Here is a 23661-nt window from a genome sequence, read left to right as displayed (position 1 = left end):
GTCAGCAAGATGACGTGATGTACACTTGGTGTAAACTAAATAATTTTTAGTCTGACCTGGTCAGGCAGAACTGCTCCGATGCTTACGAACAAACCGAACCCAACCCACATCAAACAAACAAATGTCATTCACCGTTTCCAACCAGTACGGCAGGTCTGTTGTTGCGCTTAATGCTACATGACATTTAATTAACTTCCAAACGACTGCCTTTTATCCTGTTCTGGGAAGCAGCTGGGTAAGACAGGGGCACGGCTCCGTGCTCCAAGCGGTGCCGAAGCTGGCACGCGTTGCAAGGGCTCCCTAGTTGGAAAAGTCAAGCCAGTGGCCTGACTTATGCAGGGAAACTTTCTCCGGAGTCTGAAGCAGTGACTCCGTCTCCTCCCCAGCTGCCAATACGGTGCTGCATCACTGAACTATATAATTGCATATTTGTTCCTGTTGGGTTTTGAAATATTAGGACCCAGTGTATAATTCCACGGTGCCTGTGCTGCAAATTCTGCTGTGTAACTACAGTAGAGAAGTTGTGCAAGGGGAGCTGTGCCTGTGGAACTGCTCTGTGTAATTAAACCAAAATTGGAGCAAAAGCAGGCGGGAGGAATAAATCTATTTGTTCTCTTTGTGCTTCCTCCCCACCCCGGAGCAGGATGCCTTGGTGCTTTATGCTGAGCTGGTCCATGCAGAATGAGCCCTGCCCTCATTTTTGCTGTTGTTTTCCCCCCTCCATCCTTTTTTCTGGGAGAAGTAGTTTGGGTTTAGGTTGGGGCAGAAAGACACAAGTTGTTTTTCACCTTTTAGCCAGCTTCTGCCTCAGCAGGGGTGCATGCACCCGTGGGGTCTGCACCCGCTCGGCTCCCACCTGGCTGGCTCCTTTCCTGCCTGGATGCCAGGAAACCATATAAAAACTGGAATATTTGGCATTTTTTTCCTCTCTTTATCCCTGGAAGGCACACACTTCCTTACCCAAACCAGTGGGTTTAAATGACAGCACCTTTGCTTTCTCCGCAGCAATAAAGAGGAAAGAAGAATGCCGAAAATATATGACATATTGGCAGAATTGTTTCTAACCAGAAGGTTTTTCAAAGTTGTCTAAGTGTCAGCAGCTCTTCTATTAGCCTGAATTTATTTGGCATGGTGTCACAGTTATCTCTGTTAAACAAGTCCTCATATGCACCTTTCAGAGCTTAAGAACACCTGAGGGAAAATGTATTAGGATCTCTGCTTTCAATCTTGCTGTAATTTCTGCCTTACCAAGGGGAGAGGGGAAAAAAAAAAGGAAATGTAATGCTGCTGCTGGGGATTTCTTACTTATTTATTTATTTTCTTTTTAATCCAAAGTGACTCTTGTGTTAGGGAAAGGTGTTCTGGCTGGCAGCCCCTTGGAGGTTTATCCCCGCTGGCCAGAGCTGTGCCAGGCAGCGTGGGATGCCCCGAGGCCAGGGCTGAGCCGCAGCCCTGCGGTCCCTGCGCGGTGCAGGCACCCCCCGCGAACCCAACGGCTTTGCTTTTTTTCCTGCGATAATGCCATCTTGGCACGTTCACCCATCGGAGGGAATTACGGGGATAAGAAACTTCAGTTGCTCATGAAACTCTCGCCCAGAAAGCAAGCAGAAAAGAAACCCGAGCAAAAAAAAAACCCTCAAGTATTCTGCTGTTTACTGGTGAAAGCCTTAAAAGAAAATGGGAGCTGCACATAAACCCATCCCCTGGGCAGCTGGAGCTACACCTCTGCCCCTTTCATGTACCCCTAGGTTTCTTTACTCCACCTTTGCCTATGAAGCTGCACATTGATCCTCAAAAAATGAGGATTATAAACCCTCGGCTTGTGCAGGGAGCATCCCGGCTCGGCACCGCGCCTCTCCCAGCCAAGTCCGCGGTGGATTTTTGCTTTCCTGCCGCTCACAGCATCAGCAAGTTGAAAGACTCCATCGTACAAGTTGCTAAACAAAATCCAATTAAGCGGCTGGGTTAGAAATGTAATTGTTACAAAAAGTGGCACGTCTGATGCCGAGATGTTATTAAAAAATATAGAAAGCGATTTGCACTTTCCCCCTCCCCTTTCCTAGCATGCCACGAACCCTTCAGAGCGCGAGTGTGCCATACAGCTGTTCTTCCAGCCTCCAGCCCCTCTCTTAAAAGGTTATTCCCTGCGAGGAAAGGGAGCTGGAGCAAAACACATGTTGCCAAAGGATCCTTTGCGATGCATTTCTGGCAGGGACTGTGAAATTAATGCTATTGCTTACAGGGTAGAAATGCATTTTATTTCTCTCGTTAGCAGGAAGGATGGGGGTTTGGTGTTGCGGGCTCTGCCCAGGTGCAGTGGGGGTCCCACGGGTGCCCCACGGCTTACCGGGGACGGATGAAGGGTGGAAAATAGAGAGGTTTTCTCCTCGCGGCACGGGGAAGGTTGGGCTGGCGTGGACCTGCAGGCTGGGGTTGGTCTTCAGGCATCATCCGAGGGCACCGCGGCTCTGGAGGACTCGCCCAAGGTCACAGATAGTTTGGGCTGGGGAAGCCCCAGGTGTGATGCACAGCGCAACCCCCGAATCGTCCCCACTTGCTGCCGGGGGTTTGCAGGTTCGAGCAGGGAAGTTTGCATTGCTTCAGCGCTGGTTGTCTGAAAGTTTTGCTGCCGGGACTGATCTGCCTTTCCTCCTGCCTTTGCTCAGAAATAAGGCTTGATCCACTTGTGCTGTTACAGTGCTTTGCGAGCCTCGCATGCACAGTGCTGCTAATGACTAAATGTTATTACTAGTATCATTTTTACTCAAAAAGCTCTTCAAACAAACATTAAGCCATCTGTTTCTTGAGCAAACCCTCGAGGTTATGTTGCGTCCTAACTTTCTGCTATTATTGTTAAAGCGTGGCCGTTCAGAGCTGCTTCCCATTATCCCCCATCCCCTGGGAGACATGTCTAGCAACAGAAAGAAGTGTTACTCCAGCAAAAGCCCGTGTAAAATCCTGCAGCCGGTGTTTGTAAGGTGATTGGGGGTGGGTGATACTTGTCCCTGGGGGGGTTATGATAACTGAGCATCCTGTCCTGTTCCCAAGGTTTCTTTCTGCTGGCAAACTCTGGATAGCTTCAGCCTCCTGCAAGTATTTGAAGTGCAGAGCATGTTTTTATGACTGATTCAGCTGAGCACTTAAAGAAGTGCTTGAATTTAGTGTGTGCTTACACATTTCCCTGACACCAGACTTATTTCCATGCAACAATAAGTTAAAAAAAAAACCCAAAACCACTTGGTGAGGAAGAGGAGAGTGCTGGTCCCCTGTGGAGGTTTATCTGGAGTGGATGGTTTCATCATCCTGGCGGGCAGCGTCACTTGGTACCCGCTGGCGAGCGTGGCCGAGATCTATTTCCCACGCAGGGATCGCAGCAAGGGGCAAACCCAGGCGATGCCCTTCCAGCCAGGGCATCCCACGGGGAGCAGGAATTGGCCGCAGCCTCCCTGAGAGCTGCGGGAAGACAATTTCCTTAAGGCCAAAAGGCAATTTCCAGCAGCTCTCTGCTTGCTGCCCACTCCAGACAGACACATCTGGAGTGGGAGCAGGCAGGAGCCCGGGAATGCAGCTGGCACAGGCAAGAGACCATTAATTCCCATTTTTCCTTTGCTGAAGCAAATGACAGCAGAGGGGCACTGGTAAAGGGTAAGAAAGGATTCGGAGACTAGGAAGCGTAAGAAATACTGACTTGAGCTGCAGAGTTCAGCTCCTGAATCAAATTTTCCTGGGGTTTGGAGATGTTTAGTGGTGGGGACCAGATCTATAGGTGGAAAAGAAGTCTTGAGGATGAGCGTGCACGAGGCAGCATATAGTGGAAAGGGATGCACGGTATGGAAAGCACAGCAAACCTTGAGATTTAACTGCTGGGAAGCAAAAGCCAGGCCCTGTTGGCTTCCCTCCCAGAAGAAGCTGTCCGTGGTCATGTTGCTCTGCTTCAAATCTTCCACTACAATTATTTCTTCACCTTAATAATCGCCCTCAGTTTATTCGTTTGCAAAACACATGCTTTTTAAAAAAATAGGCACTCGGAGGATTTCATGGCAAGCCAACCAGAAAGGAGATGAAGGCGAGGAATGTGCTCGTCCTGCAAGATGAAGAGCACGCCGGTGGGATGAGCAGCTTTGGGACAGCTTCAGGGCTCCTCTAGGATGGCGGCTGCCCTTTCATTGCCACTAACTCTTACAGGAGTGCCCTGGAGGGAGACACTAAACTGCGATCGTGCAGAAAGGAAAAGCGGCTGATGCCCCACCGCTGCGCCAAAACCCCGAAAGCACTCGGGCACTTTGCCATTCATCTTCCCGGCTGCGGCTGAAGTGGCAGAGACGGGCGCTTCCCCCCCTCGGTTGCTTTTTAAGCTTGGCTGCTGGCGTCATCCCAGCCTTATCTGTAACACAGTCTAGAAATAAGCTAGAAGGGAAACTTTCAGATAACTGATCTGCTGTGCTGAAACGACCACGCTCCTGGCTTTGCATTGCGCTTACATGCTGCATAAATGCATGTGCTTATATGTGCATGGACGTAGATACAAGCGCGGCGCGTTGCAGCTGATGGAGAGCCATAGCAGCGGGGCAGGCTGCCTCCCCTTCTGGGGTTTTGGATGCCTGGGATGGGAAGGCAGGACAGCAGATACCGTCCTTTCCCCTCCCTTTGCTCCTCTGCAGCACAACAGAGTCCCCAGCCCACGGAGGAGAGAGGAGCGAGAGCTCGCTCACCCCAAATCAGGCAGAAACGGGGCTGCCCGCAGCACCGTGCGGCTGGGTGAGGGGATGGAGGGGGCTGGGATGCACTGCGGGATGGTATAAAAGAAAGAAAAAAAAAAAAGCTAAAAAAAAAAGCTCTCGGGGCTGCTGCCAGGCTGGGGGGACCCAAAGGGTCCCCAAGCTGCTGCATCCCTCGGCATTAGTGTGGGTTGCACTGATGCATTGCTCTATTTCTCCTGTCCCTAAGCCTTCAGAGCTGCGCTTGGGCTCAGCAGGGGCCTCCGTCGTGTGGGTGATCTGTCTGCCAGGGACAGCAGTTCTGGCTTTGGCCAGTTTTTAGACTAAAAATCTCTTTCTCTCCTACCCCTAGAGAGGTGTGCGTGCCCCGGCTCGGAGCTCACCTCTGTCAGTCAGCACACTCATCATAATAGGATAAAAAGAAAGTAATAATTGTAATCGATGCTTCTTACATCTTTATCACTCCCAGGACATGGAGTGTCACAGATATTAATGAATTAATGTCTGCAGGAGCTGGTAGCACTGCAAAGCTGTGTGCTAGGTGCCCATGCAAGGGGGTTGAGTGGTGCGGGAGAGAGATGCTCTTGGTGACGAGGCCGGGCATCCTGCCCCGTTGCTTGTCCCCACCGGGCTCCTGCTCACGGGGACGGCACCTCGCTCTCAGTGGGTTTCCCTTTCTCCTGGTACGGCCCTGATCCTGCTGCCATCTCTGCTCGGGGCTCCCTGCCCTGCCCTGCCTCCCCTGTGCCCCCATCCCCACCCTGCTGCATCTCAGGACGGCTCAGCAGCCCCCGCCTGGTGTTTCCCCCATCACACCTCATCTAATTTATACGCAGCTTGTTTCATCTTTGCAAAACATAAAAAAACTCTTCCAACTAAGAGCCTGCTTTCCATTCCGGAGATAGGTTATATTCTTCACTGCACACATGCCTGCATATATTTGAACAAGTTTGATTCAGTGTAGCTGACACAGAAATCACTTAGTTGTTTCCCCTACATCATCCTAAGTTAATACTCCTGACAAGTACAGGAGGCTTTTCAGCAGTTTTTCTATTTCAGCTCCCCTTGCTTCCTGCTCTCTCTGTTTCGCCCCCGCTGTAAAATTTCCCCGAGTCCAAGCAGCTGACCGTACCCCAGCAATTTGTACCCAATACGCTTGAAACAAAAAAATTGAAAGGGTGTCCATGGATGCACAATGCAATGACCTGAGTCACTGAGCTGGATTACATTGCTATGTATTTTGTGCACACTCTGTGTTTTCAAAGGAAATGAAAAATAGGGAGCTGGAGACGTCAGGATCATTTGCACACCCAGGTTAGGGCTAGCTTTGGTTTTATCACTACTTCTGGGCTGTTACGAAGCCAGCTCTGCTCCTTTCCTAACTTTGGGGGGATTTTGTTAGTCCGTTGGTGGGTTTGATTTAGCGCTGCTGTGATGGAGAGGCTGGTCCTGAACCACTGAGCGAGGCCTGAGGTCTCTCTGATATTTTTGCATCCATCTCCCCTGGGCTCTGTGGATCCTTCTGGAATAGGAGGGGTTTGTCCCAGCCGAGCCTTGGGCTCCTTCCAGCAGCAGCCCTGAGCCTCTTGCTCCTGCACCGCAGCATCCCCGTGCCCATCCCCTGGGCGTCCAGCAGCTCGCGATGCGGTCCCCATGCGCAGCGCAGAGAGGAGCGGGTCTCGCTCTCGCTGTTTGTGCGTACGCGAGCAGCTCTCCCGCACCCAGGATCTCCCGAGCCGCCCCAGCAGAGGAGTGTATATTCTGAGGTTAACTCCATCCGCGATCACAGATTGCTGCCAGTGATGGATGCATTGCTTGGTGGGGACAATCAATTGGTAAAGCAACCCTGTCTGGAATTTATTCAGGGCTGAAATGGGTTCCCCAGGCTCTGAGTCTATCGATTCTCTCGGTGTAGGTTATTTTTACCATTATTTACGTGCTAGTAGCATCTAGGGGACTAAGTCAGATCAGCGCTCTATTGTGCTAGATACTGCACGAAACGCGAACTGGCACCTCCTTCCTAGAAAGGGGGTTATAAATAAACAGGAGAGGCCGCGTGGGAGGGCAGCGACGCTCTCGCATCCCTCATTTGCCCGATGAAGATAAGTGACACGGCGAGGCCGCTGGATAAGCCGATGTCAGTGGAGGAATCTGTGCTAAATCCCTGCAGAGCCCCTGCACGGCCTCCCCTGGGGCTGAGCTGCTGCTCCCGCTGCTTACCCCAATACCCGGCACTCGGGGGAAAATTGGCCCAGAAAAAGGATGGAGCAGTAGTTCCTAGGGAAAAGTTAGTCTGGTGACTGAATAGTCTCCAAAGAAATAAGCCTTGGGGAACAATAGCTCGTAACATTAACTTTGCTAAAGAAACTGGTATTCTTTTATGGCTGAGGTACTGATTGTTTTACCCTTTTCCTGTGTTCTGCTATTGTGAGCGTGTTTTCATTCTGTGCATCTTTTGTGGCTGCTTCTGAAAAGCTGGTGCCTTATCATGCTCCTTTTCTTCGTGTCTCTAAATATTTATCCTATAGTTTAATTCGACTGGTAAATAAACGCTTACACCCTTTCTATTCTCTAACGTTGTCTTTTAAATTAATCTCTCACAAAGTAATTGGGGAAAAGAGGAGGAAGTTAAAGTTGGATAAGAAGTTAGATGAAACTCTGGCAAAGCAAACTGCTATATTCAAATCCTTCCTTTTACTTAAATTTCAAACTAAAAAGAATCACAACTTGTGACATTCACATTTCTTGATTGCTTATTTTCCATATCCCCTGTAGGTAGGATAAGAAACCATGGTCTTAAATTGTGGCAAGAAAAGTTTGGGGCTGGGTATTATGATAAATTTTCGACTCGCAGCGAGGGACAGGAGCGGATGACTCTCGATGCAGGGAAGGAGGAAGGACAAACTGGGCTAAATAATCTTTTTGAGGTTTCTTCGAGCCTTATTTTTTCTCTCTGATGCTTTGTTTAAATCTAGTGTGCCCATCTCTGACATTCAGGACTCGATATTTCCTGGGAGGCTGGTGACATAGTCTTTGACGCTTGAATCTATTATATAAGGAAAAATAATGCTTTAACTTTTCATTGCCTACTTCGGACTCCGATCTGGCAAAGATTTACCTGAGTATTTAATTTTCTGCACTGAGGATCACCAGGGCTATTTGCAGCATGTGAAGTTAAGCAGGTGCGTAAGTCTTTGGAGGATCAGGGACCTCATTTGTATTAAAAAGTCAGAGAGAAATCCAGCCGATCGGCTCAGTTTAACAGGTTTTACTGGAAGCCACGACACATGCCGATGGGTATTCCTGCCCAGCTCCAGGCGTCCTGGCTAGAGCTGCCCGGTTCATCAAAGATCCGAGGGACATCGTTTCACACAGTCATCCCCACCAGCCACCGCGCAGCAATAGCTTTTTCTTTTGCTAAGGATGTAATTCCTCTGTGGCAGAACCGACTCGGTAAATATAATGACAATGTAGGTGTTGCATGGTTAGCTCCTGTACAGCCCACCCGGCTTCCCCTCTTTTTAACTCCCCTGGAAATAAATGCTACTTTGTCAGTGGATAAAAAAAAAAAAAAAAAAAAAGAGGGAAAAATCTAGAAAAGGAATTGAAAATAAATTGCCTGCTTCATTCAAATAACATAGCTGATTTAAATCAGGGAATGAACGCTCTTGAATTTCTGGGTTGTAATGAGGACAATGCAGACTTATTGTTCAGACTCTTTCAAGCAAGCTGTATCCAAAGCGCTCAATAGAATTAAGCTCTGATCCTGCAATCACTTACGCCCATGCGGAACTGGATGGCTTCACCGAAGACGTTAGACAGGGTTATTCATAGCGTTAAGCGTGCGTTTAAGTCTTTGCAAGATTGGAGCTGTGCATAGTCAGGATATTAAGCATCCGAGGCTGGAGAAAGGGGCATCGGGGAGGTCCTCTGCGCTGCGCCCCGGCGTCGCTTCTCGCCCGTGGGTGCTCGCAGCCCAGATGCAGGGTGGTGGGCTTGGGCACGCTGCGCGGCACTGCCTGGATTCGCTTGTTGGTTTAGTTCCCGGGATTTTTCATATTCCCGCTGCTCATCTCATTTCAACGAGCTTCTCATTTCCCACTGTTTGTTTAGTTTCAGTGCTGGACCCTGCTCAATATTTGCCTTCTCGTCCTTACTATTTGTTCTTATTCCCTGTGTTTAACATATATATTTGTTGCTATCTGCCCAGTAATCACAACCGCTTTCCCTTGCTGCTTCCCTTTTCCCCGCTCAGCCCGAGGAGCAGCCTCATGGAGGGAAGCCTCCGTGGCTTTCCAAGGGCAGGATGCTCCGAGCATTGCAAACCAGCGCAGGAGATGCAACAGCAAAGCCATGGGTTCAGGTTTTTGTTTCTGAGCCACAGGAAGGCTTCCATAAAAGCTCAATATCTTAATTATTTTTTTCCACTGTGTGTGAAAAGGTTGTTCTTCGAGTCTTACGGGGCAGGCTATTTCCCTCAGCGATTAGCTATCTTTTATCCAGGGACCTTGAACCTCTGTATAAATGGAATCCCCCTGCTGCTCTGTGCTTTGGGCGTTGTATTGGCCACTTTAGTGAGAGGAAAACAAAAGCACACAGATAGCTCCTGTGACAGAGGGACCGAGGTGCTGCGGTCTGGCAGGGCACGGTGTGTGCTGCCTGCTCTGCCTGTCTGCTGCCTGTCCGGAGGGACACGGCTGCGGGATATTCCTGTGCCCAACAGCGGGTTAATCCCGCGGTGCTGTGCAGGCACACGTAACCCCAAATCTCTCCTTCTCCCCGCGCTGCTGCTCTGTGCGGGGGCAAGCGATAGCCCTCCCGATGCCAGGGGCTTGCCTGCGTGCTGCCGTGACTCTGAGGGTGCTGGAAAATGGGAATAAAGATGAGGAAGAAAAGAAGAGAGAGAGGAAAAAAGATGCACTGAGCGAAGCACAGGCTGGAATTAGAATACACTGGTTTGCTCCCAAAAAAACCACCCCATCCTATTGTTTCGTATCAGATTTCCCCTTGAGCAAGCAATTGTGAAGCCAACCTGTCCCGTGAAATGAGCTGTCACTCCACGGGCTGAACAACCACTATTGATTGCAGCGTGGGGGGAGCGAGCGGCATGCTGCTGCCCACCCCGGGGGGCTCCTTCGGCGGGGAGCCGGCTCCCGCTGCCGTATGCCGGGACTTGGCTGCTGCACAGCAGATGGGCAGAGCTTCTGCGGCAGGGTGTTGGACATCTTGGGTGGCACCTCAAAGGTGCATCAGTGGGTATCGGCCAAAATTTTGGAAGGAGGACCTGGGTTTTGGCTGTAGAGTTGCTCTTTTCTGACATGTGGATTTTTTTCTGGCTTTTTCTGGCATGCATCTCTTCTGTTGGGAGGCCAGGACCCTCCAAAATCACCCCTGTGCTGCCTCTGCAACCCGCTCCCCCGAGCACCCCGGCAGGCTGGATCCCGTGGGGATTGCAGTGTCTCCCTTCCTCCTTGCTCCCTCTTCACCTTCCACCAGCTTCGTGCTTTGCTCTAACACAGGCTCTGGCTTGTTTTTCTTATTTATTTGAGCTGGCAGCTCTCTGTTTTGCAAAGATCCCCCCCACCTTATCCCGTCCTTCGTTGTACCGCACTCGAGGCATCTCTGTCTTTCACCCGTGCTGCTATAGCAACTGCTGGAGATGCTACAGCAAGGCCGTCCTGGCCAGGGCCATCTGCACGGGAACGATACCTACTTCAGGCGGTTTTAGCACCGAGCAGGTAATGCTGCATGTTGCAAAGAGCAACCATTGTGGCTCTGGAGCAATATCACCGTCCAGAGGGTTTCTCAGCTAATAAACCCCCCCCTGTAGCTACAGAGAGACATGTTTCCGCAGCTTGCTTAGCAATTGCACACACGCGATAGTCCTGCGGTGAGTAGACCCAAATGCATTGGCCGAAATCATCCGTCACGTTTATATACTGCACTTCATCCCAAAGGATCCCAACATGCTTCGCAGCAGACGTTGTGCAATGGGATCCATCATCCGGCGTTGAAGCGTGGCCGGAACCTGCCGGGATGGAGCACGGCAGCTGTCGAACACGGCTTTACGCAGACGGCGGCGGGGGGAGCTCATCCCATAGCCGCTGCAAAACCGCAGGAGAGGTGCGGAGGGGATGAACCCCACCTCCAGATCGGAGCTGGGCATCTCAGCCTGCTGCTGGGTCCCATCCCGCAGCTCTCGCTGGTCCTTCAGTGCCCGGCTCTGCTCAGGCACACTCAGACCCGCCGTAGCTGGTGCAGCAGGTACGTCTGCGCCTGCCACGGACAAAAAATCCTGTATTTTCCTGCAGCTTCTGGGTTTCACGTGTCTGAAGCAGCTAGGCTGATGGATGGGGTTTGACATGGCCGTAGCCCAAAGTTGCCTGCCATGACAACGCTGTTAACGAACAGATTTAATAGCAGCCGTGCGAGTCACTTTGTAACCACAGTAATCGCCACGGCGCGGGCCCGATTCACTTACTTTGCAAAGAGATGATAAATATTCTCTAGTGTCCTCTGTGCACATTGCTCTTCTCCGTGAATGTTTTGGGTGAGATGGGAGGAAGATTGGTGTCCCCCGACACCAGCCGGAGGTCTGGATGTGTCACCGCTCCTCTCTCGCCTTGCCTCCCCACCCCGGGGCTCTTTCCAAAACGCTGTTGTCATCTCAATTTCTCATCCTCTCCCACATCCCTGGGCTCTTTGAAGCCCGTCTCCAGTCCTCTCCCTGCTCAGGGATGGCTGGGGCTGTGTTGTGTCACTTGTCACCTCCGCTGCGGATCGCTGGCTTGGGCAGGCATGCTGGATCGAAGGGGGAGAGGGGGGAAACCGCCGCGTGCCTCTTGCAGCCCGGGCTGGCCCCCGGTTAATGTGATCAGACAAGTTATACGGTAACACACTGCTAATATCCCTGCTAACGCACTCGGGTCCCCAGCGAGCTCTGCAAGCCTGCCAGCTGGCTAATGAGCTGCGCTCCTTGCATTATCCGGTGTAATTGTCTTCATATTAATGGGAATAATCTGTTAACGTTAACACTCTGGGCCACGATTCGCGTGGTCCTCTCCGCATCCCAGCTGTGGGTGCTTGGGTGAAAGCGGGGATCCCGAGGGCAACGCTGCCCGGCCCCTAGCCTGCCTGCGGCTCCTTCCGATGAGTATTGCTCTTTCCATCCTGCAAATGGGATCGTCTTGTAAAATATTTTGAAATCTACTGACAAAAAAAGCACTCTGTCAGAGGTAGATATTATTGATGTTGTTATTATTGCATCTCTCGTCTCTGCTGCAAAGGATGCCTGACCATGCTGACAGCTGCTATTAAGAAAGTTGCACAGCCAGTGTTTCTGGGGATATAATTCTTTCTGAGCAAAGTTAAACACTAAAAGGGGTTATTTCACGAAGTAAAAGCGAGAGCTGTGAAAAAGTTTGTCCGTGACATGTGAATAGTAATCATGTTGTATATTATCCGGAGATAGACCTATTACGAGAGTCCTCTGTGCTCTTTACAGATGCAGCAAAATCCATTATCCCAATTCTGCAGCTGCAAAGGGTAAACTGGGTGAAACCTTCCAGGTGTTCAGGACAAACAGGGGGAGAAAAGACATTTCTGTTCAAGGAGCTTCTCGTGCTACAGGGCTGAGAAATACAAACGGATTATTTTTCCCAATATAGACAAAGTTTTGAGCACACGCAGACCAATATATGGCCTCAGCCCCTTTATGGCTTTAACATAAAACCAGGAGACATGTGGTGGCTTGGGCTGGATTTTCTATTAGGTGTTAAAATAGCAGGAGGGGGAGAGAGACAGATGGACTGGAGCAAGCACGGAGCACGCACCAAAGCCCGCACCTCCACTCGCTAACTCCTGAGCATCTCTAACAAGCACCTAAAGGGGCTGTACTGGCACTTGGGTGACTGCCATGCGAAGGATGGAACAGAACAGGGCAGGGCAGGGGATTCCTGACAAGATCCTTTGGTTTTTTAAGGATCCTTTCGAGCCCCGCTGTGGTTTCCCATGAGCTGAGCAGCAGGGACCAGCCTTGAAGCCCTGTCCCCGTCCTGCTGTCACCTAGTGCTCGGGGACAGCCGAGATGTTTCATGCTGGCATCATCGCCCAACCCTTGGCTGTCGCTAGCAGGATCCCGGGCAAGCGGCAGAGGCTGCCATCCATTAGCAATTTCCCCAGCACTGCAATTTATCCCTGTCATTTAGGGTTCATGTGCTATTATTTAGTCTATTTCCAAGATCTTATTACATTTTTTATTCATAGGGAGGTTAGATTTATATATTGAAGATCAATAAAAGGCTCTATCATGGCTACATTATTAATAAGGAATACATTATATGTAGACAGACAGCCCACTCTATTGGATTTACTTAGTAGATATGCTTTTTGGGGGCAATTCTGAAAATTTACTACCTGTTCGATCTCTCTTCTTTTCCTTGCCTTTCCCCGGGCACCCATCCCTCCCTCCTTCTGTATGAGGATAACAGCAACTTTATTTAGCAGCATATGTCCTTTGTCCCTGCAGATGACACTGTCGTGCCTCTATCCTCTAACAGCCCCTGAATCTGTACGAGAGGCAGGGCATGTCCCGCGGGACGAGCGTCCTCAGCTCGGAGGCATCATAGTCACGGTCTCTTTAGTGTTATGCCACTTTATTCCCTCTCTGCTTTATCTGCTTTCTGCTTTTTCCATCCAGACCAACCATGGCTGGATAGGGAACAGGCCACCTCTAGCACCTAACAGCGATGTCCCTGCCACGGAAATCGAGGCAGCAACGTCAATCAGGAAAATTCAGGGTAAAATCAACTGCTGATGCTTGATCGTGGGTAGCGCAACCCCAAGCACGGAAAATCAGGCTCCTACTCCCAGCTCTCTTCTCAGTCCAGATATTGCGCCTTGTAGCCACCAAGCAGGGATTCACCATCACGTGCTTTCAACTATTTTGCACCGTTTTGCACTTTGCTCTCCTTCCAGCTCAGGTCTCGCTGTTATTGATGCGACGGCATCTTCCAGAGGCGTAAAGGGAGGCTGTGCGCCCGCCGTCGGGCATCCCCATGCACGGCTCATGCTTCTTTGGCTGCCCAAAGAGCTGGGCACGGGCACGGGCAGTGAGAGCTCCGCAGCACCGGGGAGGGGAAGGATTTGCCCAAGGTCACACAGGGAAGGGACAGAAAAGCTCCGCAAGCGGCTGCTGAGCCCCAGCCCCGAGGTGGGAGCAGCTCCTTGTGCCGGCGAGGGCTGCGCTTGGCACGGGTGACCCCCGTCCTCCCCGGCCAGCTTCCCACGACGCACCTGCTCATAAATCTAATTCTAATCAGCGGTAATTAACTCTAATCATCATCATTAACAGAGAGTGGGAAAATATTAGCTGGAATAATCAAATCCGATCAGTCTGATGCTGCCTTTGCCTGGGAAACCTGCGGGGGGATAAGTCAACTTCTCCGCACCGCACTTGTACCCTGTCAAGGTTTTACGAGTACATGAACCGTCAGGCTCATCGGAAATGATTCCAGCTACGGTTCAAGCTCTGACCTCCTTCAGCTAATTACCAGCACTGCAGTTAATCACGGAGAAGCGTGAACGGGTTGGTTCCTTCCCTTTGCTTTGGGTGCTTTGGGTGCTGTTTGTGCTGTGCTTGTGCGAGCTCTGTGTGCGCTGCTTAACACGAGAGGGCTGGTGGGGATGCGCAGTGGTGCAGGTTCAGTCCCGAGGTGGAAAATCAATAAAATGCAGAGAGTTCTTGCATACTGAAAATGGCTTTCCTTCCCCCGGTGCTCTTAGCATTCAGGACCTCTCCGCTCTCAGTCTTGAGCCTGTGCATAGAGGAGAGCAAAAAATATCTGGCTCGGAAGGTTTTACAAATCTTTAATTATCATCCCTTCTTGAGATCTTCGGGTGAACAGTGTCAGGTAAGAATCGTAAGGAAAATATCTAAGATAATACCACAATTACAGTAAGCAATCTTCAAACACAAATAATACTATTTATTAATGAAGCACCAGATGTTGTATCTGCCCTTCTCTCGATGGAGACCCCAGGAGGGCCCTGAAGCGGTGGCAGCCCCGTGGGGACCGGCGGTTGCGGGTCCAGCTGTGGCGGAGCAGCCTGCGACAGCAGCACATCTGGGGAGCCGGCGGTTCGGGTGCTGGAGAGCAGTTCTAGACGTCTGCGGGAAGGCAGAGCTGCCAAATCCCTCCCCAGCTCCGCTCTCCGTGGGGAGCAGAGGGAAACAGTCACCCAGAGCAGCGTGACGGAGAAAGCTCCTCTCCGCTGCCTCCCTCGCCCGATCACGATTCGCTCCTCCACCGCCTCAGACGGCACTTTGCTGTCTGCGTGCAGCGTTAGCGGCCACGCATTGGCATGATTGATGCCTAATTACTGGCACGGCACGGTACGGCCCCGGCTCCTGAACGTTTCCTGCCCTCTGCGTGGTAAAACACCTCGAGGCTTTGCTCGAGTCCTCGGCGCTTTCCAGGCTGTCCTGTGGGAGACTCAGCCCTCGGTGTGGTCATCTCTGCCTTTGAAAAAAACTTAAAATAAGGGTCTGATCTGTTTTTTCCCCAGCTCTTCTGAAATTCATCTCTTTCCACCATGTTCCCAAAAAAAGGCAACCCAGCCGGTCGGCAGTAATAGTCTTGTGAAGTTCCAAATCATCTCTCTTTTGCTTGAACTAAACTGTGTCCCTGATCAGAACGAAATCGGGTATTTAGCAGCATTAAATACTTTTAACTACACTAGTTATTATGCTGTGGATTGCAGTTTGTTACAGAATTTCTCAGCCATTATATGATTTTGGAGGGGATTTTTGTTTTTTTGTTCTCTCAGGAGCTTGTAGCACTTAAAGTTGTGTTGTATAATAGTATAATCATCTACATTAAACGTGTCTCTGCTGTATGATGCTTTATGTTAATTTTACAGTGCGATAGCAGATGCATAAGCAAGCGAGCTGTAGATGGGCAGGGTAGCTGCGAAAACGTACTGGTCCCGACGCTGCTCCTTCTGGGTGTAAATTAGGAGATGCTCCAGCAAACGCGGTGCAGCTACACCGGCTTAAAGCTGGCAAAAGGGAGGGCGGGATGGGACCCGTCGGCTGCCCGGGCTGGGGATACGTACGGCACCGGCACCGATTGCTCCACAAGTGGCTGCCGTTTCACTCAGAGGGCTTCTTTTTAATTATTATTATTTCCTTGATGGAAAAGCGTTTGCATCATACATCAGCGCCATGCTCGCGAGGGCTCGGCTCCAAGCTTCCACGTCTCGGGGTGAGTTTTGACCTTCAAATTCCTTATGGATTCTCCATCCTTTCAGATATCGCCTTCGCCCTCTGCCTCCGGAGCCCCCGCCTCGATGGGCTGCCGTTCTCCTGCAGCCACCGGTCCCTGGGGATGATGTGACAGTGTCCCCAACGAGGACAGCTCGGCCACGGCAGGGCCGGGGCCGGCTCGAGGTGGGTGCAGTGGGGCTGGGCTCGGGGCTCGCAGAGATGCAATATATACATATATTAATGCACGCTCCATTGCTTCTCCATTGCCCTTGCCCAGATGCTTGCATCGCTGTCAAGGGGGTACAAAATGCAACTACAGACGGATAATCAGCACCCAGAGGTGAAATGCTTCTCTCGAACTCAGTGGGTGTTTTGGGGCAGAATAAGGGACCAAACCCAAGATTTCTAGGGGTGTTTCAGAGTGGCACAGCTTCCAAGCATGGAGTCGGCAGCTGGAGACGCCGAGGCACGGCACGGCGCGGGGCAGAGCAGACAGGTTAACCAACAGGTTGGAGAGAAATTGGTATGCAAGCTACAACCAAGGCAGCCTTTATATCAGAGCCTCACAAAGGCAATTCTCAGCAATTGATATAAAAAGGTGTCAGTTCTGGTTTAAGTACTGTATTACCAGCAAAGATTTATCTGCTTCAAAGGCAGGCCTCGTGCCACTGAGGGAATAAACAGCTCTTCTCCTTATCTCTTTCGCATAGTGCAATATTTTCTCCGTTCGACTTTGGCTCGAAAAAAGACTTTTTCTTCCACTTTCTTATTTGCATTTTGTAATTTAGAACAGCCCCCCAAACCTCCCTGGAAAAATCCCAGGGAAAATGGCTTATTGGGGTCACTGGGGAGGGTGGAGGGGTGGCTTGTGCCCCCTGGGAGGCTGTGGGAGGGGTGGAGGGGAGGTTTCTGCGGGTGCTGCGGTGGGCAGAGGCTCCTTCCCGGGGATGGAGGCAGCTGGTCCAGAAAACAGCTCCGGCAGTCATAGCAAAGAGGAGGAGACCATTCCCCACTGGCCATCGGCTGTTTCCATGCAGAAATCCTGGAGGAAAACGGCAAGCTGCCTCTCTGACCACCTCCGGATCCTGGCGGGGATGCCCTCGGTGCAAAGCAGCGCCAGCACGCCCCGCTCGTGGGCTGGGATGCGAGGAGCAAGGGGTGCACGGGGGGGTTCATCTCCCCACCTCTCTCTTTGCTCAGGAAAGAAGAGCAGGGGAGCTGGAGCGGCTGAGCAGCCCGCACAGCTCCGCTCGGTAATGGAGTGGCTGCTTCGCTGCTGCCGGCTCGCTAGCAGGGTGGATAGATCAATAGATAAAACAGTTTTCACTAGCTCATTTGCCGAGCTGCTGAGTTGGTGCCGTACCTGGAGCTGCATGGGAATGAGCCAGCCCCGGCCCTGGCGCTTCGTAGAGGTCGTGGAGGGGGAAGAAGGAGAGGTTGCAGGATGCGGCCGGGCTGGGGCTTCCCCCTGTGCTTGTGATGGGTCCCCGTGGGGCTGGGGTGATGGGTCCCTGGGCTTGTGATGGGTCCCCATGGGGCTGGGGTGATGGGTCCCGGGGCTTGTGATGAGTCCCCGTGGGGCTGGGGTGATGGGTCCCGGGGCTTGTGATGGGTCCCCGTGGGGCTGGGGTGATGGGTCCCTGGGCTTGTGATGGGTCCCCGTGGGGCTGGGGTGATGGGTCCCTGGGCTTGTGATGGGTCCCCGTGGGGCTGGGGTGATGGGTCCCGGGGCTTGTGATGGCTCCGGGGCTGAGCTGGCCCCATGGTGGAAGGGGCCTCGCCAGTCCCAGGGGACGCTGCTGCGGAGCTTCCCCTGCTTTTCCAAGTCATTCCAGTGGACCATTTTTAAAATTATGTCTTTAAACATATTTATACAGGCCGCATATATTTTACATGCCTGTACAATGCATTTTATGAAGCATATAAAAAAAGCAGATAGAAATTATCTATTTCTCCTGTACAGCTTGTCTCTTTTGGGGGGGGAAAGATAACAAGAACCTATTTCATTTTGCTGTTTGCTGCAGGATGCCATGCAATAAATTGAGAAGTGAAGTTTTGAAAAATGCTTCTTTTTTTCCCCCCCTTTTTAATGCCATTCTAAGCTGGAAAGACCCAGCAAATGGAAAATGTTATTTGCAGGCTATCAGCCCAGAGTGCCTTTTGCTCCCCTCTCTTGTTTGCTCACTGAAATGAATGGGCTCTTTCGGCAGCAAGGATCATAACGTTAATCGGAACTAAAGAGCATTGTGTTTGCAAAGAATCAAGGATCTTCCCCTTCGCAAACTTTGCAAAACGGTTCTTCAGATATTTGGGAACAATTAGATCAAGCTCAAGTGAAGGCTGCTGCCAGGTGCTGATCGGCAGCTCTCCTCTTCATCAAATATTCAGCATGGATATTTCATTATCAGCCTAATTCATACGCTGCATCCACGGCTGGGTGGTTTTAGAAATTAAACTGTACTTTCACCTCTAACGAATGCAGTCCCTGGCAGGCGGTGAAGTGGAGAGAGGCTGCCACGCCGCTGACTTACTGAGTGGGGTGGGAGGGGGCTGCAGCAACCCGGGCTGTGCGTGGCTTCACCTTTCATAAGCAAAAAATTAATCACATCCAAAGCGATCCGGTGAATGAAGCTAGCAAGCTGTGCAATTACAGCAATGTACAGGAGTTAATTAGTCACTTGCCTTTGCTGTAGAGAGAGCCCTGCGGAGCGCTGGCGCGAGCCGCCGAGGGCTGGAGCCGGCAAGGGTTTGCTGGTGGGGCCGGTGCGTGTTCTGCATCTCAGGGCTGGGATGAACCAGAAATAATCCAGCTCTTTGGTGATTCTAACCCTGACGTTTGGAGGAGCGATGATATGGGAACAGTATGGCCATGCTGGTAGTGACATGTGGACCCGAGCAGGATGGGAACCAGGGGAGGGGAGAGGAGGTCTAGCTGCTCAGGCACCCGGGATGCGTCGAGTTGTTGTGAATTCTGCTTTATGTGCCCACAAAAACCCTTGTCTCCACTACGGGAGGGTTTACAAGCAAATAAATCTGTTGATACTATGAGACAAAAAACATCAGCACCAGGCATTTGTGGCCGGCCCCAGCTTTACGACGCTGGCAATTAAACTTCTTGTTGGCATGCAGGTTCTCAACAAGGTTGACAGCACGTTCAGCGAATAGCACGGCTGGCGTTTCTCTGCTGCCTGCGGTAGTTTATGGGCGCTTGAAGTGGCACAACCAGAGTCAGGAACATCCTCCCTCCCATGTGCCCATCTTCTGAGACACAAGAGCGTCCGATTCCTCTCTGGAGCTCCTCAGACGGGAGTTTGTGCATGATTTAGCGCACAAGTAGCAAAAGGGACTTGCCCAGGAAGCGTCATCCCTGCACGCACTGTCAGTCTGCTGAGTCTGGGATACACCAGGCTCACCAGGTACGCATGAAACGGCTCCCCAGCCTGCACGTAGAGGGACCAGCAATGCCTGGGAAGCATTAACTCATGCTGCCGACTCGGTGCAAATGACCTGCGTGGCATTGCCAGCACAGCACGCCTGCCGTACGGCGAGCTCCTCGGGCGTGCGCCGCAGTGCATGCTCAGGGCAACCCCATGTAAAGCCACAAAAGCCTCCTGTTGTTCCTTTACAGCTTTTTCCTAGGTGGAAAAAGAGGACTCACGTACACGGGTAGCTCTGCAGCTCTGCACGGGCAGGCGGCACAGCGGGAGAGCCGGGGGCTGCCGGCCGGGGCAAGCAGCAGCCAGGAGGGCAGGAGCTGGGCTCTCTAGACCCTGGCAGGGCTGGGGGCTCGGGGCGGTGGTGGTGGGGTTTCCTGGGTGGTGCTGGAGGAGCATTGCCTGTGTGCGTAGGAGCCTTGCAGGGACAAGCTGTCCATCAGCAGGCGAAGCAGCCAAACCGGATTCCTATGGAGGTGCCTCTCTTACGGGAGCTCTGTCTTCATCGAAACCCCAAATCTGTGCCGTTTGTACCCCTTTCGGCACAATTTGGCTGAAACAGGTCAGCAAACTGAACTGTTAGAATCACAGAATCACAGAATCATAGGATCGTATAGGTTGGAAAAGACCTTTAAGGTCATCGAGTCCAACCGTAAACCTAACCCTGCCAAGCCCACCACTACCCCATGGCCCTGAGCACCTCAGCCAAACGGCTTTTAAACACCTCCAGGGATGGGGACTCCACCGCTGCCCTGGGCAGCCTGCTCCAATGCTGGACAACCCTTTCAGTGAAGTAAAATTTCCTAATATCCAGTCTAAACCTCCCCTGGCGCAACTTGAGGCCATTTCCTCTCATCCTATCCCTTGTTACCTGGGAGAAGAGACCGACCCCACCTCTCCACACCCTCCTGTCAGGGCATTGTAGAGAGCGATGAGGTCTCCCCTCAGCCTCCTTTTCTCCAGGCTGAACAACCCCAGGTCCCTCAGCCGCTCCCCATCAGCCTTGTGCTCCAGACCCTGCCCCAGCTCCGTTGCTCTTCGTTGCTCTTAGGGAGGGGAATGCACAGGTACAGGCATGCACAAGCCTCGCTTCATTCGGAAACTGGGCTACGAGGGCCCATGGGCCTCTGATTTCACAGCAAAATGCTTGAAGGACACAAACCGTGCTGTCCTCAGGCTCTGCACATCTCAGCGGGCTCTACAGGTGACATCCATGTGACCATCCATGCTGGGACTACCCAAGGCCGGGCAAGACGAAGTCAGCATGACGTTTTTCCACCGGCTTCAGCTGCAGGGCTGCGGGTGGGGAGCTCTGCCCGGTGATCGGCATGTCTCCTAGGGAAGGGACAAGCCCGCCACGGGCAACGGGTCTGGCCCCGTGAAAGATGCAGGTGCTCTGGCTCACGTGCAGTTCTGGGCCGTCTCGGAGAGCTCAGCGTGCTCGCTCGTCACATCCTGCTGGTCACTGGGAATTTGATGGCTTCGCGCAGCATCGTCAGGGCTCCGCTTAGCACAGCCGGCTGGCTCCTCTCCATGCAATTACAAATGCAGACGCTGGAGCTGCAGCGGGCAGCGCGCGGGGCCGGACCAGGCACCTGCATACAGATCAGCCCCGCGGCCGCAGCGACGGCGCTCGGCAGGCTGACGCCCGCTTCACCGGGGAAGCGCCGGGCTGAGATGCCGGCTGCCGTGGCGGCAGCGGGGACGCTGGCGCGGGGACTTAATTAAGCACTTTATGCATGGGTGGTTGTAATGAAAACCATATTGCCAAGAGGACTGCTCTTGGCCATGCTCAGGATTCACCGGTCACGAGAGAAATGTTTAAAAAAGAAAGGAAAAAGCCCAATGCTTTGCACTGAAGCATGGCGGGTCTCTCCCACTCTCCTCCCCACCTCTTGACTATTAAAAGCGTGGCAGGTGGAGGTTTCTCTAACTTGCCGAAGTATTTGGCCACCGGCTACTGGAGGCAGGAAAAATTTTGGATTTATTCATGGCCAGCTGTCAGGGGCTGTCATTCCCCATGCTGAGCTACAGCCTGAAGTTTGCTGTGCTATAGATCAGCTCCTCTTGGACATCATAACTCTTCTTTATAGGCTCTTTCCCCCTCATAAATAAACCTCATTCCATATGTATATACTGCAAAAGGCAAGCCTGATTTGCAGCTCCGTGCCGGCTCAGGTGGCATCTCTCTGCCAGCTGACAAAGTGCCTGGGGAATCTCTCCAGCCCGGCTGCACCCCTGCGTGGATGCATCCCTGCGTGGGATCCCCCGGCCGAGGGGACCCGAACCCTCCAGGGAGACCTGAGCAAAGCAAGGATTGGGATGGGTGCTCTTTCCCATCCAAATTCACGTCCGGCAGAGCAGGGAATGGAGCCAGTCACTTGGGAAGTCCTTCAGCCACAAAATCCTCTTTGCACGCAGAGACTAAATGCATTCACTGAAATTAGGACCAACTGAAGAGACCTATCATTAACAGGAGGAAAAAAAAAGGAGATTTGCAAGAAGCGTGAGCAAATCGAGCGAGGTCTGAGGCTTGTTTTCAAGGCTGAGGCAGCAGGGATGGAGGTGGCTCTTCGGGGGGACAGGATGGGGAAGGTGGCTGCGGCTTTTGCTCCGCTCCCTCCTCGGCATCCCCCAGCCAGGAGCGGGGAGGGAGCGGGGGTCAGCGCTCAGCCTCAGACAAAGACCTCGTTTCAGCCAAAACAGTCGAGCAATTTACGTCCCCCGCTGTCCAAATGAAGAATGGACCCCTCTATTTTTGTCCTCTGGCTGGTATTTTAATGGCAGATTAACAGGAAATAGGTCTAAAGGTGCAATCTGCCTTTTTTTTCCCTCTTAAAGAGACTGCAGAAGTGCACATTGGCATTTGGTTTTTGCAATGGGCTTAAAGAAGGCGCCGGCCAGTGACCTCTGAGAGCCCAGGGCTTGGAAACAGAGACTTCACCCAACCCATCAGAGCACTTTCTTCTCCCTTTATCGGTCCCAGAGGGATGCCAGGAATCTCACGGGGATGCCAGAAATGCCGAGACTAGACTCAACCCAAGTGTGTGCGGATGCAATTCCCACTGAAGTCACTAAAAGCAGTTCTCATCCACCCTTATCCCGATTTTCTGCTGTACCAGCACCAAATCCAAGGGAAGGGAGACGGAGCAGCCTGTACGTGGAGCACAGCCGTGGTGTGCCAAGCCAGGAGGCCTTAAATCTCTTTTTGAGCTCCTCCTTTGCATGGCTTTGCAAAGGCTCCTCCTTTGCCATTAGGGATTGCAAGGCTGGGGACAAAGGACACTGCAGGGTGATAAATCCTGCCAGGGGAGCGCTGCCCGTTCGTGCCCGCGCTGCAGAGCAGCCCTCCCGCCCCGCTGAGCAACGGGCTGGCGCGGGGCTGACTTACTGCCGCTGCCCAGATTATCATTTTGAATGCTTTAAGTTGGCAACTTCCTAAGCGGAGAGAAGATTAAGCCTGAGCGGAGCATTTTTTATAACGCCAGCAAGTTCAAGTCGGGGAGATGCAGGGGAGCCCTGGCACTGATGCTGAAGGGGGTGCTGGGATGCTGAGCACCTTGCAGACCCCAAACCCTTTAGTTTTTGAGACCAGAGCATGGGTTTTTCATTGTCTCTCCTTGCAAACGCCAGCGACAGCCCCATCCGAGCCCCGATCAGCGCAGGGCCGGGCAGCAGGCAGCGTCAGGCAGGGCGGCGGGAAGGCAGGCAGCGGCTGGGGCTGGTTTCTGGCGCAGGCAGGCAGCTCCCATCTTCTTGGCTGCCATCTCCAGTCAAGACAGTTCACACATTATCTGCCTCTTGACTATTAACAAAGCCGTCGGCGTCGGCTGCCAAGAATTACTTAGAAATCATAACGCAGTCTAATCAATACTGTTTTCACCCACGTTGGGAGCTGCTGGGGCAGGAGGGGGCAGCGAACAACATCTGCATCTAAAGCATCCCAACCGCGCAGAGCGGGGCCGTCGCAGGCGCTCGCGGCTTGGCCGTGCACGAGGGTGCTGGGGTGGGGGTGCTCCCCCCCGAGCTGCCCCGCGGCCGGGCTGGCCCCAGGCTGAAGCCGAGGTGTTTCCTTCCAGGAGAACCTGTCCCTCACCCATTTCTGAGCACTCGGGTCGGAGGGGATTCGGGACTGTCTCTCTTGACTAAGGATGGATGAAGCAACCAAGATGAACTTTCCGTCGCAGCTGAACACCGTCTCCTCCTTCCCCTGAAGGACCCTGGAGCATCTCTTCCTTATTTG

The 23661-nt window shown here is 52.3% G+C and overlaps 1 protein-coding gene across 1 annotated transcript in view; it reads left to right on the top strand.

Moving 5' to 3' along the window:
• The window catches only part of XPO7 (exportin 7), a 325319-nt gene that overhangs the window by 115611 nt on the left and 186047 nt on the right, over positions 1 to 23661 (top strand). The gene's annotated exons all lie outside the window — the stretch shown is intronic.

Source organism: Ciconia boyciana, chromosome 25, assembly GCF_034638445.1.
Source record: "Ciconia boyciana chromosome 25, ASM3463844v1, whole genome shotgun sequence".
Taxonomy (NCBI): domain Eukaryota; kingdom Metazoa; phylum Chordata; class Aves; order Ciconiiformes; family Ciconiidae; genus Ciconia; species Ciconia boyciana.
Note: the sequence above shows the minus strand (reverse complement) of the source record. Positions and strands in the feature narration are given on the sequence as shown.